Source organism: Pelobates fuscus, chromosome 7 (assembly GCF_036172605.1).
Source record: "Pelobates fuscus isolate aPelFus1 chromosome 7, aPelFus1.pri, whole genome shotgun sequence".
Classification (NCBI taxonomy): Eukaryota; Metazoa; Chordata; class Amphibia; order Anura; family Pelobatidae; genus Pelobates; species Pelobates fuscus.
In genome coordinates, this window is record NC_086323.1 from 70,114,337 (window position 1) to 70,131,045 (window position 16,709).

General features: G+C 42.6%; 1 protein-coding gene across 3 annotated transcripts in view; it reads right to left on the bottom strand.

Annotated features, from left to right (window-relative positions):
* DIPK1A (divergent protein kinase domain 1A) overlaps positions 1–16,709 on the bottom strand; it is a 103,557-nt gene that overhangs the window by 49,784 nt on the left and 37,064 nt on the right. Inside the window, exon 1 of one of the 3 annotated variants that reach the window (XM_063428401.1) lies at positions 18–134. The exons of the other annotated variants lie outside the window; for them this stretch is intronic. The gene's annotated coding sequence lies outside the window, so the exon portion shown is untranslated. Of the gene's footprint in view, positions 1–17; positions 135–16,709 lie in introns of those variants that run through there. 3 annotated transcript variants of the gene reach the window in all.

A 16,709-nucleotide genomic window follows, 5' to 3' on the forward strand; every position in this document is an offset into this window, starting at 1 on the left:
TCTTTAACCCAACGCACCTTCTTTAGTAGTAAAATCACAGCAATTTGGCTTGGCAATCATCTTGCCGTTACAATTTCCTTTATTCTCGCTGTAGGCAAACCATTTTGAAGAGTTCTGTTCTTTTGCAGATATTTTAGAAGCTGAATTAAGGTAATACTGTGTTTGACCATGAAGCAGAAAAGGAGTAAATCTTACAGAAACCCAAGGGTCAAATTCCAAAGGAAAAAAGGCCCAATCTACATTCCACATACTCCACTTGAGACAAAGGAGGGGGAGGGGAGTATCTTAAGGTATTCATTAAACATTAAGGTGAGGTATACTGTGAACCAAATTGCTTAATTATGGCTCAACATATTTAATTTTGAAAAGGAAAATATAATATTTTAAAAAAGACAAACGAAAAAATAAAAATGTTTGTTGCCGGGGGGCGGAGCCTACCAGTGCAACGGAGTAGTCGCACTTCCACATCGCTCCGGCGGCTTATCTCTCTAACTAGAGAATAGCGACGGCATCATACCGCCAAAACAGACACCGGGGGCAGATCCGCTTGCAGAACGCTACACTGCAGCGGCAGATGCCTTTTTTCCTCGCCCCAGGCAAAACAAAAACGCAGCCGCGGCCCAAAGGCCTACCGCGTGAGAGACCAGGCCCTCGCGTACCAAGGGGACTATCCGACGTGGAGTGATTTCGACCTGTCCACGCTGCTACCCACTACACAACAGGCGGAGACATGGGGAGGAAATCCCAAAAGCAGACGGTGGCCGACGCCAAGACACAGCGTGACATCAGCCTAATGCTGCAGCCTCAAACGCCAGTCCCAGCCTCACGGGAACCCTCCCGCTCGAGGGACTCATCACCCTCATGGTCTGGCGGTGGGGCCTCACCTCAGAACCCAGCACCAGCCTCCGGGGGTGCCTCGCACGCACATGAAACAGCTCCTGCAAGTAAATAGGAGATAAAAGACATGCTCACCAGCCTCCAGCACAACCTAAGGACAATGTGGGAAGGAGACTTGGCGGTGCTTACCACGGAGGTACAGGTCGTCACTGCACGCACCCAAGCCACAGAAGAGGAGGTGCTCGACCTTAAACAAGGTCTGAAAGTGCTGGGCGAACAAGTACAGCAATTACAGGCATCACAGGCAGAAACAAACAGGCAAGTGAATATTTTAGATGATAGGGGGAGAATGAAGAATCTAAAGATAAGGGGGGTCCTGGAAACAATCCCACTAGACGAGCTACCACACTTTATCCGGAGGCTGGCGGCCTCCTGCCGGCAAAACAAGCCAAATACTTTACCTTTGATGGGGTGTACAGGATCGCCAAATCCCCCAAGGCCCCAGCATCAGCGCCCCGGAACATCAGCACCCCGGGACATCATCCTGCGATGCCAATCGATCACGGACAAGATGGGACTCTTACAGGCACTGAAGGGACAGTCACCTTACAACTTTGAACAATGCCAACTCTCTCTTCCAAGACCTAAGCAGAACCACCTTGTTATGGAGGAAATCCATGCAACCCCTTACGAAAATCCTCCAAAATGAAGGAATATCCTACAGATGGGCGACACCGCGATCAATTTGGGTCACTAAAGATGACAAATCAAATAAGGCCACAGACCCAGCCGAAATCCCGTCCCTGCTGACGGCATCGGGTATCCCCCAGCAACGCACCACTAATCAAGGACTACCACACACATCCGCACGAGCGACCAAAGCCAAACCCACACTTAAGTCAAGGAGGGACAAGAGACTTACCTGAACTTACTCAAGGAAAGAAGCACACAAAGTTTAAGTTTATGTTTCTGTTTTAATTATGTTTTAAGGTTCGCATATACATAGCCACCCACACTCTCTCTGTTAGGCCCAAGCCACAAGGCGGCAGCTCCGCGATTCGCCTACACATCCCCCCCCCACACCGGGAGCCTGACACATAGCCAATGCACGCAGCCACTTTAGGCGGATCACGACGACTACACAGACACCCATGCTCTGACCTACAACGCAACTCCATATTGAAAATGACCTTTTAGCCAGGCAGAACACCCCAACCAGCCTCACCTAATGGGGGATGTGTAGGACCCTACCGCCATAAAGCAACGACAGGACAACACACATTAAATCTTACAATATACCCAACAGCATACGGGGCGACCAAACACTCAGAATAGCAACCCAGGGCCCCGCAACACCAACACCAGGTGGAGGGACAAATGGCCTAGAGGCCACAAACCAAAAAGTCATTACGTCCCCACAACAATATTGTTTTGGTGCTCTATTATACACAAGACACACAAACACCTACTAACGATAGGGATGCATGTGTCATTTTTTACATATACTTAATTTCAAATAAAATGATTGTGGGACTGAGCCTGACCTCCAAGTGGATCAGACATGTAGTGCAAGAGCACCAGATTATTTGACTATGTACTTTTATTATTTCTTTTTCATGTTTCCACTGAGTACCTATAAGATTTTCCACATTCAGAGTTGATATCTCATGTGATGGGCTTATAAATGCACTAAAGATTTTTTTTTTTTAAGGAGGTAAATAAAGATCAACCGATATTGATTTTTTTTTTTTTAGAGCAGATACTGATAATCTGTGAACTTTCAGGCAGATAGCCGATATTTTTACCGATATTCTGTACATTTACTGTTTCGAAAAAATAAACTATTTCTACAAAAATATACTGTTAACTGAACATGTTTATTAATTTATTTTTTTTGTAAATCTTTTTTTATTAAAGGTAAATGCACAAAATATACATGCCAGTCAGAATATTTTATGTTTTCAAGAATATATATGTGTGTGTGTGTGTGTGTGTGTGTGTGTGTGTGTAGTGGATGCAGTGTGTTTGTGCACCTAATAAGAGTTCTCTACTGAACTGTGCCTTTTTTTGCTATACATTAGTGATAGCAACTTAGAAAGTTATCTACTAAACTGCTGAAATATCAAAACTAAAAAAGCTAATTTCATAATTTTAATCTTTTAGCTGTTTAGTAGATAACTCAGTTATTTTTTTTATATGGAATTGCCAAATTTATGGATAACAAAAAAATAGTTATCTATTAAACAGCTTTCTAGTTTGGTATCAATAAATTTGGGCAATTCCACATAGGGATTGCATATTGTGGAATTATCTACTAAACAGCTTAAATATCAACATTAAGATTATAGCTTTTCTTATTTTATTCTTTTGGACTGTATTTTGTAGCATGATAGTGTTTAGGGTGTACTTGTGTAGCATAGAAGTGTGTATAAATGTAGGGGTAGTGTTAGTGTATTGTGGTAGTAGATATGAATTTGTGCAAGGTAGCAGTGTGTAAATGTGGGGGTGTATTTGTGTATTGGGCAGTGGCTATTAATTTGGGTATGGTAGCAGTGTGTAAATGTGGGCGTGTATTTGTGTATTGGGCAGTGGCTATTAATTTGGGTATGGTAGCAGTGTGTAAATGTGGGCGTGTATTTGAACAGCATGTAGAACATAGTGTATTACTGTGCTGGGTCAGCCTGTGTGGATCTTTTAGTGTCTTTGTGTGTGTCAATTAATTTTTCCACCCAATTTTCTCTACCTCTACCCTCACCCCCCTTCATTTTGCCTCTCTTTCCTCCTTTACTCATACCTAGATCCCTTCAGGATATGTCATTCCCATTTACACCTTTTCTTTGTCTGTCTTATCCAAACCACTTAATGTTAATTTTTAATTTATTCTTTTAATTTTTTTCCCTCCTGTGGTCCTACCCCAGTGAGTAGCTTGTGGAGCTAGCTTGTTACCCCTACATCCTGCCTCCACACTAAAGCCACGCCAAATGGGTGAGCGTACGGGAGATGGGGGCTGGGATATGATGTCACGTCATATATCCGCCCCTTCCTCACACCAGAAAATGACACTAAGATCAGCAGAGGGATAAAGGCTTTATGCTTATTTAATGTGTGCACAGTAATGCTGCTGACAGGGGCCCTGAGGTAAGGGAGCCAAATGGGGAAATCTCAGACCACCCCCGCTGGTACACAACTCGGTAAACCAAGGCAGACCTCCAAAAGCCTCGGGCTTAATTTCCCGAATGTTCAGTCTGCCCCTGGGTGCGAACCGTGTCGGGTTGCATGGCGCCCTGATGCGGCCGCACAGCTCGCATACCCTTAAGGGCTGTCCTGATTATCAGCAATATCAGTATCTTTACACGCCGATACTGATATTGCTGAAAATTCTGAATATCAGCCGATAATATCGGCCAGACCGATAATCGGTCGATCCCTAACATAGAACAAGGGTTTCTCAGGTCCTTTAAATATAAAATAGGCAAAACAGTATCTACAAAAATAAATAAAACCAAATAGAGCAATACAATAGGTCCACCAAAAATGAATTTGATTCAATTTCTTTTTGTAGATACATTGTTTTGCCTAGTTTATATTTCGAGAGCCTGAGGAATCCTTGTTCTATGTACTGTAGCTTTTGTTCAGGTAAAAACATTTTTAATGACATTTCTCTTTTTTTTTTGCACTGCACTATTTGGGTGAGTGTGCAGTTTGTAGTATATTTTCCATCTCACAGGAATCCTGAAAACGTGCCATCATACATTTTATTCATTTGGTTAGTTTGTACGTAGGGCAAGTCTCAACTGGTTGTTGTCCTTAAAGAGTTAAAAATGGCTATTAACATCCTTGTTAATAACTCACAAAATGTCAGTTACTGCACTTACACTATATAGCCTCTCTCTCTAATGTTCATTGACATGTGCTTTATCTTGTGCTCGCTTACCTATATACAAATTGTGCTGTTTTATGTTATACATTTTGCTTTATACTTCATTTTATGTGCTATGATTATGTCCGAAAGTGTAAACTGTTCACGCTTTAAATCGAACATGCACTCCAAAAATAAAGAATTTTATATTTTTTAGATTTCCAAGTTATCTTGGCATACAGCTAGTCTTCCCCTTTTTATTGCAGCAAAAATGAGACATGTCTGTCTTTAGTTAATTTGTATGTGTTATAGCAATGTTATGAAGACTGACTACCGTTACTACCCAGAGGGTTTATGAAGTAAATGAACAATCTGAGGCAGAAAAGAAAAATGGGAAAATCAGAAAGGATACAGGAAAAAAATGCTAATTTAAATGGAAAACATTATATACATTTAAAAAAAAAAAAAAAATTAAGGTTCCCATCTTTGCATTTTGGTTGGTGATTTAAATAAGAATATGAAACAGTCTGGCTGGTATGCTTTTGACAAAATTACCATCTAAGCCTTCTGTAACTCATTAGCCATCTGGTTGAAGTTAACCTTTCAAACTCCTCCAAATTAACCTTTTCCCGTTAGGCCATTAAGTCTTAATTACGATTGAGATTTGAAAAGAAAAAAAACAAATTTAACCACTTTAAAAGGTTTACTGCAGATTTTTCTTTACCAACTCATGGCACATTCTTGATCTAAGGTCAAAAATTCAGTGAGCAAAATTTAAAGAGACGCTCCAAGCTGGAATTTATATATGGATGAGTGATTTAAAATCCAATCAACAATCCAATCAACAATAAGACCCCAAAAAGTTACTGAAAGTTGAAGTTCCTGCATTTAGTGTATATCCCTTGAACAGACACATACTTTTTTAAAAAACAAAACTCCATTTTGTGTTCATCCATATAGTGTATGTGAGCTTGTCTGAGCAAGTGGGAAATAAATGTGAGTGGGGATTGAGTAATAGAGACAAAAAGAGGAAGAAGAGGCAAGGAGGGACAGAAGCAAATGGAGGAAAAAAGAGTAACACTTGGGGTCTCCAGATTTGGACCCTTAAGAAGGGTGAAGGTGCACAGAATATAGGAACCTAGGTGCCCCAAATTGCAGGAAAATCTTACAAAGAAAAGAAAGTCTGTATTTGTGTTTGTATGTGTATCTGTGTGTATGAATCTGACACACAGATACACATACACTGGCACAAAGTAGCACACAGATACACACTGACACACCTTGACATACAGTATGCGTGTGTGTGTGTGCACACGCACACTCGCATTTATCTTTGTTTGTATGTGTCTGTGTGTATCTGACACACAGATACACACTGGCATATACTGGCACACAGATACACACCTTGACACAGTGTGTTTGTGTGTACATGTATCTGTATGTCAAATTGTGTGTATCTGTGTATGTATCTGAGCACAGAGACACACACAGACATACAGACACACTCAGATGCACACAGCAACACACACACATCTTGACTCACAAATACACACACTTGCACCCACAGATATACACACACACACACACTTGCACCCACAGATATATACACACACACACACACACACACACACATAGGCACATAGGCACATACACACACAGATACATACATAGTCACAAACAAACACACTGATATACACTGGCACACACACTCAGATACACACAGTGACACATACACAAACCTTGACACACAGATACACACACTGGCAGACCCATACTCTTTGACAGACACGCACACACTCTCACTGACAAGCACACATACATACTCCTTAACAGCCACACACACACACACACAATTTATATATATATATATATATATATATATATATATATATATATATATATATATATATATATATATTTTTTTTTTTTTAATTTCACTCCATCCAGTCTCCCAATCTTTGGGAGTGCTGGCATGGAGTCTCCATTTCCCTGGGGTCCAGTGGGGCTGCTGGGCTGAGTGGCTGGTGTGCAGTCCCCAGGGTCCAGTGGAGCTGCTGGGCTGAGCGGCTAGCACACGGTCCCTGGTGTCCAGTGGAGCTGCTGGCATGTGGGCGGCGAGGAAGCAGTGTTCTTCCAGCTCAGCTCCCTCGCGCGCCTCTTCATGATGCCGGAGTTAAGTTATATTCCAGCTTTGGCATCACTGCTGTGCATGCCCTCCTCAGCTCCCTCGCTGCCTGCCTCAATTATTGTAGCGCCCATTTTGTTTCCCAAAATTTTGGCGTGACCCCATTTGTGTTCTCCGGGGTTCCGCGGAACACAATTGGGAAACGCTGCTCTAGAATATACATGATTGTCTTATAAACTCTAAAAACATTTTAGAACTGGGGAAATCCAGTGAAATGCCAAAAATATTTACCTAACAATTAGGCATGCCGACAATTACCAAGAATTATAGTAGTCCTAGTAAAAGGTATATTAGAAATGTGCTTAGCACAAAGGAAACAATGTATATGGCTTAATTGAGCAAAGTTCTCCAAGTGGGGCAATTACTATGGAAACCAAAGAAATCTTCCTGTTGACACAATCTGGTGATGTCGTCCAAATCCTGTCCACAGACCGTAATAGGCCAAATCCTGCCAACCTGTACAAATATTTTTACATGATAGAAAGGAAGTGAAACTTCCTCAGCATGTTAGTAGAAGGAAGACAACACGTTTTTGTTAAACATTGTAGCATTCAGAATACAGATATGTATTCCTAACTCTACAGTACTGATTTGGCTGTTAAGTGTAGGGTCCCACAGATATAAAAAAATAAAATCTTTAATTAAAAAAAATAAAAATATTTATTCACCTATTTTCCAGCATCGAGTCTTCCTTGGTGCTGCAGCAACCATCTTGTGTGAGGTCACGCCTCCAAGATGTTGGTCCAATCCAATGCACCTCATAGTGGTGCAATGGGGACTTTAGGCACATGCACAGCGCTCACCGTGATGCGCCTAAGATTCTGCCATAAAGAACCATTCAATACAATGATTCCATGTGGTAGAACGTGAAAGCACTGCCCAAAAAAACACCACCACAAATTACATTTGTTCATAGCTACCGAAGCTTAAAGGACCACTATAGGCACCCAGACCACTTCAGCTTAATGAAGTGGTCTGGGTGCCAGGTCCAGCTAGGGTTAACCCATTTTTTTAAATAAACATAGCAGTTTCAGAGAAACTGCTATGTTTATTAATGGGTTAAGCCTTCCCCCAAATCCTCTAGTGGCTGTCTCACTGACAGCCGCTAGAGGCGCTTGCGTGATTCTCACTGTGAAAATCACAGTGAGAGCACGCAAGCATCCATAGGAAAGCATTGATAATGCTTTCCTATGAGACCGGCTGAATGTGCGCGCAGCTCTTGCCGTGCGTGCGCATTCAGCCGAATGGGAGGAGAGGAGGAGGATCGGAGGAGGAGAGCTCCCCGCCCGGCGCTGTAGAAAGGTAAGTTTTAACCCCTTTCCTCTCCCCAGAGCCCGGCGGGAGGGGGTCCCTGAGGGCACCCTCAGGGCACTATAGTGCCAGGAAAACGAGTATGTTTTCCTGGCACTATAGTGGTCCTTTAAAGGACCACTATAGGCACCCAGACCACTTCAGCTTAATGAAGTGGTCTGGGTGCCAGGTCCATCTAGGATTAACCCTGCCTGCTGTAAACATAGCAGTTTCAGAGAAACTGCTGTTTACAAATGGGTTAATCCAGTCTCTAAAGTCTCCAAAGGAAAGCATTGAGAATGCTTTCCTATGGACTGGCTGAATGCGCGCGCAGCTCTCGCCGCGCATGCGTATTCAGCCGATGGCTGCAAAAAGGAGGAGGAGAGTTCCCCAGCACCGAGGGAGCCAGGCGGGGGAAAACAGGTAAAATTTAACCCCTTCCACCCCCTAGAGCCCGGCGGGAGGGGGGGACTTAGAGACCCTAAAGTGCCAGGAAAACGAGTATGTTTTCCTGGCACTATAGTGGTCCTTTAAAAGTGTAAAAGTGTATCATACTTTGAAGAAAGAACTCTTTTGCAGGGCTCCCAGCATCACAGAGGACATGCAAGGGAGGAGTGGGAAGCTGCAAGAACAGCCTTCCTTGCCACCCACAATAGAGCAGCCTGCCTCCTGTCCCCCTCTCCTCCGCTCATTTCCCCGGTATTTCTTGGCAGAGCAGGCACCTGCCATCAAGTTAAGCAGGTGCCTGCTCTGCCTTACCTAGCAGAGCTTCAGGGGGCCCTGAGGTGGCCAGATGGAGGTGCCGCTCGCCCAGCACTGCGGACCCAGACAGGGAGAGCACACCAGGAAATATCCCGGTAGCGAATGCCTAGTTTGCCTAACGGTGGCGACGGCCTTGGTTTTAAGAATACAAAACAGTATTCCTAACACTACAGTGTTCCTCTGTCTCCACGCCCCCGCCAGTCACCCCCCCGTTAATGGAGGGGTTATAAAAATAAAATAAACACCTTTAAAACCCTTACATGATTCCAGCGCCAAGATCTCTCGGTACTGGGTCTGGCTCCTCTTCCTCTGACATCACCCAAGGGGGGCGAGCGCATAAGGCCTTCTCCATTGACTCAATGTTTTCCTATGGGGTTTTGCAAGGTGCTGGATGTCCTCATGCAAAGTGTGAAACTCCTTGAAACTGCAGGAAGACTCTCTGCTAGAAGCATCAATTCAAAGCATCATGTCTGGAGGAAACTAGGCATTGCTCATCACCTGTGCAATACCATGAAGCATGGTAGAGGTAGCATCATGTGTTGGGGGTGTTTTCCAGCAGCAGTGACTGGTCCAGATTGAAGAAAAGCTGAATACCGCAAAATACGGAGATCTGTAACCGAAAACCTAGTCCAGAGCGCTCTGGACCTCATACAGGGCCGAAAGGTCACCTTCCAAACAGATCAATGACTCTAATCCAACACCCAAGACAACCCAAGAGTAGCTAGAGACAACACAGTGTATGTCCTTGAGAACCTAATTGACCTGAAAATGGCTGTCCATCTACAGGCCCCATCTAACTTGACAGAGCTTGAGTGGCATAGGCGTGCGCACGGGGTGTGCCGGGGCACACCCTAATCCCAGCGGCACGCCTATGCATTGAGACCGGCAGGGGAGATCTCAGGATCTCCCCTGTCGGCTCATGCAGAGCCGGCGCTATCCGAACGCCGGCTCTGCTCTCAGCCTCCCCTCACCGGCTCACAGGCAGTGAGGGAGGCAGGAGAGGACCAGGGGAGCTATTGCCAGCAGCTCCGCCGGGTTCCTCTCGCGAGATCTGAGCGTTGCCGCGGCAACGCTCAGATCTCGCTAGAGTTCACTCTCCTCTGGACCACCAGGGATGGCAGCAGCAGCAGGATCCCCCCTCCCAGGCATAAGGTAAGAAGGGAGGGGGGATAACTGATCTGCCTCCACCTCCACTGGACCACCAGGGACAAGGAACAAGAATCCCCCCTCCCCACATAAAGTAAGAAGGGAGGGGGGATATTTAGTAATGTACCCCCACCTCCACCCCCCACAATCACCCACACACATACACAGCACCCACACACACATACACAGCACCCACACACACATACACAGCACCCACAGACATCCACAGCACCCACAGACATCCACAGCACCCACAGACATCCACAGCACCCACAGACATCCACAGCACCCACAGACATCCACAGACATCCACAGACATCCACAGCACCCACAGACATCCACAGACATCCACAGACATCCACAGCACCCACAGACATCCACAGCACCCACAGACATCCACAGCACCCACAGACATACACAGCACCCACAGACATCCACAGCACCCACAGACATCCACAGCACCCACAGACATCCACAGCAATCCACAGCACCCACAGACATACACAGCACCCACAGACATACACATACACAGCACACCCACAGACATACACATACACAGCACACCCACAGACATACACATACACAGCACCCACAGACATACACATACACAGCACCCACAGACATACACATACACAGCACCCACAGACATACACAGCACCCACAGACATACACAGCACCCACAGACATACACAGCACCCACAGACATACACAGCACCCACAGACATACACAGCACCCACAGACATACACAGCACCCACAGACATACACAGCACCCACAGACATACACAGCACCCACAGACATACACAGCACCCACAGACATACACAGCACCCACAGACATACACAGCACACACACACACAGCACCCTCACAAACACAAACAGGACCCTAACAAACACACACACACAAAACACTACCAGTACCCTCACACACAAACAGCACCCTGACACACAGTACATTTACAGCACCCTCACAAGTGCACACACACACACAAACAGCACCCTGACACACAGTACATTCACAGCACCCTCACAAGCACGCACACACAAACACCCTCACCCACATAGTACACTACCAGCACACACACATCACACTAACAGCACCCTCACACAGCTTTGTGTGTGTGTGTGTATGTATATATATATATATATATATATATACACGCTGCGTGTGCTTGTGCTTGAGGGTGCACACCCTAATGCAATAGGCTGCGCACGCCTATGTTGAGAGGATCTACAAAGATTAATGGCAGACCCAACCTAATCCCGGTGTGCAAAGCATCATACCCAAAATGGCCTGCGGCTGTAATCACTGTCAAAGGTGCGTCAACAAGCACTGAGGGAACGGTCTGAATACTTAGATCAATATGGTATTTAAGTTATTATTTTTTTTAACATATCTGTAATGATGTTAAAATTATGTTTTTTGATTTGTCATTATGGGGCATTTTAGCAAAAGGCTGAAACATAAAAACATGGGGGGGGGGGGGGGGAGAATGAAGTGGTCTGAATACTTTCTGAATGCACTGTAAAATATAATAAATTGCTATAAGTGGGAACAATAGTTGACAAGGGCTCACCACAAAAACTGACAGTTCTTATTAGAGCAGTCCGAGGGAGGCACATTTTCATAATCCTTTCAGACCTATTTTAAAGCATGTTTGCTCAAGAGAGACTAATGATTGTTCCAGGTTAGCCTATATTATTAAAAAGAAATCAAAGCATTCTTTTGTGTTTTATTAAGCATATGTCCTAATTAACCTCTGTGTCTACACTACAAATGATAAAGATGCAAAGCTCCATAACGGTTTCATTAAATCCATTTAAGTAGCAAAAGAACAGACTACAGATTAATGTTTACCATAGAATTTCAGCATCTAAGGAAATATGTCACTTAACACGTAATCTACTGGTCAGGAAGCCAAGGATGGAATTTAACAATGCAATATGGTGCATAATCAAACACAGCACTTCAATTTGCTAGGACAAATGTACTCTCATTTAATTAGTATCACGCCTATTTCTCTGCATACTTTATTGATTCATCTGTGTACTGCTGCCAATTTACATTTCAGAATAATGTAGGCAGATATAATCCCTTTTCAAAGATACGGTAATTAAAAAGGAAAAAAAAATAAGGATTTGCTAAGGGGACCATTTCTGTGAATAGAAGCATGAATTCTAACTATGATACACTTTTGAAAATGAAAAACAAGCAAAAACCTAAAATGTAAATAATCAAGACTAACCAGTTATTGGCCATTCCTGACATGTCTTTGGTCCCAAATTGGTAAAGTTACTGCCATGCAAAAAGTACAAGGTCAAAATACATATTTTATTTCTAAAAGAGCTATTCAATTTTTTATACTCTTCTATTACAAAAATATACGGAGAAGCTATAGCAGTAGGGATCCAATAAATCCATGTTTTATGTTTATAGCACAGTTTTATGATGTTGTGAACACCAGAGTGAAGCTGCTAGGTGCAGGACGTCTTTCCTCGAAAATAAGATCAGGTGCTATGTTAATTTCCCCCCAGAAAATAATCCCTAGTGCCTTATGTCTTATTTCGGGGGGAAATGGTAGCAATATGTGCTAGAAAACAGGTCTACGTTAGGAGGAATTCCCCCGAAAATAGACCAGTTCACTAGGCCATGAAATCCAGCTAATCTATGTTTGGGGAAACTTCCCCTAACATAGATTAGCTTTCTCGCGAATGGAATCCCGCAAATCTATTTTCAGGGAAACTTCCCCTAACATAGATTAGCTTTCTCGCGAATGGAATCCCGCAAATCTATTTTCAGGGAAACTTCCCCTAACATAGATTGGCTTTCTCGCGAATGGAATCCCGCAAATCTATTTTCAGGGAAACTTCCCCTAACATAGATTGGCTTTCTCGCGAATGGAATCCCGCAAATCTATTTTCAGGGAAAACTCCCTGAACAGACATTAGCGAACTAGCGACTAGTGCTTATTTTTGGGTAAACAGGGTAGTGGCTAAGCACTTGGTCAGAAAGAATGGAGATTATTATTGTACTCTGCAAATACGTCAGACTCGCTCGCCAACCTCCTTTCTTGACTAATGCAACTTTATTCCTGCTGTTTTTCCCCAACACCTAGACTGATAGAGAGACTAATTTCGCCAAGCTGAGGAGGCGTGGGGGCTTAACTTATTATTATTATTTTTTTAAATAATTTTAAATTATGTAATAAACCAGGTTGTCTGTACACAGTCAGAGCAAATTATACCAATACCTCAGATGTCACTGTAGAAAGATATTGGATACTTGCAAACAATGGACATAAGTATATGTTTGAATGCATTAAAGAAGATACATTAAATCACTGTTTAGTAGATGTACTTCAGATGACAATGTGCATTCATTTAATGATGCACTTTATAAGAGGGGTACATTTAAAAACATTACTCTTGTTTGCAGTCTTTCAGACCCCACCCAGACTTTCTGTGGTTGTCCAATAACAGACTTCCCAATGCAGCTCAAAGAGAAGTCTTTGCACGGCAAGTGCTCTGATCAATTGCTTCCACTTGAGTTTAGCTCCACTGAGCTAACCAAACCAGGAAGTAAAGTCTGATGTCTTCTTGAAAGCCAAGGGGTGTAACCAGGTAATTTTATATTTCTATTGAAATCTACACTTGTTGCAGTGCTTTAGAGGTCTGGAGTGTCCCTTTAACGCCATAATTCACAGAAAATTGGTTCAGCTCCATATTTTTTTTGCAGTATTTTCACAGATTACAATCATCTTCCTCATATGTTGGTTGACTGCTTCAAGCCAGTTCATAAGTTTTCAATAAATCATGCAGATGTAATGCATAAGATTAGGCCCCCAATGCTCATCCATGAAGAGCATTGGAGAGGACCATCACGGAGGAGACCCTGCTTCTTATGAGACATTGGCGGGGGAGAAGATGCCAGGATCATCAAGGGAGCATTTTCATTGGATAGGGGAGTAAATCGTTATCTTTTTATTTTTTGAATTAGGATAGCAATTCAGAGGACATGAGTATATGAGTATATAAGGGGCTAGATTAAAGGGGCATGAACCCAAATTTGAATGCAGCAATTACAATGAATATGAAAAATCCAGCCCAAATGGGGGGAGTGGAGGGGGGGGGGGGGGAGGGGGGTAATTATTAAAACATAACTTAATATAGAATTTAAAAAGAAATTATTATTAGAAGTAAATACTTCAATTATTAAAAAAAAAATTTTTTATTTAAAAGCCTTCGGAGTAGAACAACAAAGAAATCAACCACTGGCTTTAAGTGCCGTTTAGTATACCATCCTTAGCTAATAAACAAAACCTTTTCACATTCAAAAAGTCAACCAATAATCATATGTCCAAAACAATAGATGTCAATGTTTACCAAAAAATAAAGGTAAATCGTGCCTGTTTACGGTTAATTCAGAGATAATTTTGGTCAAGTCGGATTAATATATGGAAAATGGTCGATTTTATGTATTTTAACAGAGAGAGACAGAAGAACAAAAAATAAAATATTCCAGAAAAACGCACGTCAAAAAACGTATAAATTGATTTGCATGTCAATGAGTGAAATAAGTATTTGATCCCCTAACAATCAGCAAGATTTCTGGCTCCCATGTGTCTTTTATACAGGTAACAAGCTGAGATAAGGAGCACTCTCTTAAAGGGAGTGCTCCTAATCTCAGCTCGTTACCTGTATAAAAAAAAAAAAAAAAAAAAAAAAAAGACACCTGTCCACAGACGCAATCAATTGGATTCCAAACTCTCCACCATGGTCCAGACCAAAGAGTTGTCCAAGGATATCAGGGACAAGATTGTAGACCTACACAAGGCTGGACCTACACAAGACCATCACAAAGCAGCTTGGTGAGAAGGTGACAACAGTTGGTGCGATTATTCGCAGATGGAAGAAACACAAAATAACTGTCCGTCTCCCTCGGTCTGGTGCTCCATGCAAGAGCTCACATTGTGGAGTTTCAATGATCATGAGGACGGTGAGTTATCATCCCAGAACTACATGGGAGGATCTTGTTAATGATCTCAAAGCAGCTGGGGCCATAGTCACCAAGAAAACAAGCAGTAACACACTACGCCGTGAAGGACTGAAATTCTGCAGCACCCGAAAGGTCTCCCTGCTCAAGAAAGCACATGTACAGGCCCGTCTGAAGTTTGCCAATGAACATCTGAATGATTCAGAGGAGAACTGGGTGAAAGTGTTGTGGTCAAAGATCAAGCTCTTTTGCATCAACTCAACTTGCTGTGTTTGGAGGAGGAGGAATGCTGCTTATGACCCCAAGAACACTATCCCCACCGTCAAACATGGAGGTGGAAACATTATGCTTTGAGAGTGGTTTTCTGCTAAGGGGACAGGACAACTGCACCGCATCAAAGGGACAACGGACGGGGCTATGTACCATCAAATCTTGGGTGAGAACCTCTTTCCCTTAGCCAGGGCATTGAAAATGGGGCGTGGATTGGTATTCCAGCATGACAATGACCCAAAACACACAGCCAAGGCAATGAGGGAGTGGCTCAAGAAGGTCCTGGAGTGGCCTGGCCAGTGTCCAGAACTTAATCAAATAGAAAATCTGTAGTGGGAGCTGAAGGTTCGAGTTGCCAAACGTCAGCCTCTAAACATTAATGACTTGGAGTGTATCTGCAAAGAGGAGTGGGACAAAATCCCTCCTGAGATGTGTGCACACCTGGTCTTCAACTCCAGGAAACGTCTGACCTCTGTGATTGCCAACAAGGGTTTTGCAACCAAGTACTAAGTCGAAGGGGGTCAAATACATATTTCACTCATTGACATGCAAATCAATTTATAACTTTTTTGACATTGAGTTTTTCTGGTCTTTTTTGTTATTCTGTCACTCACTGTTAAAATACACCTGCCATTAAAATTATAGACTGATCATTTCTTTGTCAGTGGGCAAACATTCAAAATCAGCAGGGGATCAAATACGTCGTCGTCCCCCCTTACTGTATGCTAAAACAGCAACTTGTTACCTGTTCAATTATCTTTGTGTTTTCTTCTTGTTTAATTTTCTTTCACACTCTCTAACCCAGTACATGTTGCCAGTGTATAACTGGTGGATCTCTAGCCAAGCCAAATGCATTATAATTTTTGGGGATTTCCCATATGCAAGACAGGCACTGTTTAAATGTTTTCAACTACTTTGTATTTTTTCTTTAATCAAAAAAGTGCAAATAAGTCTTTGTGCATGCATATATAACCTTGCAATATATTATCAGCATTATTTGTACTCTATGTATGCATAAATGTTGTTATATATGATGTAACTATGCACTGCAAAAATAATTATTTTTTAAAAAAAGTTTTAAATAATTTTATTTTTTTAAGGTTTATATAAATAAATATGAATGTTTAATAATTCCTTGTTAGGAGACATTATGTTCTACTGATGGAATGTATGAATGAGTCACCACAAATGTCCTTTAATACATTTTTTTTAAAAATTAAGTTAAAAAGTAAAATTATTAATCATTTTTGAGAGGCCTAAACTGAACAATTTGTTCTTTAATGTACACATGCAAACAGAGAAAATGTTATTAAAGGGACATTATGGTCACCAGAACAACTACAGTTTATTATATTTGTTCTGATGAGT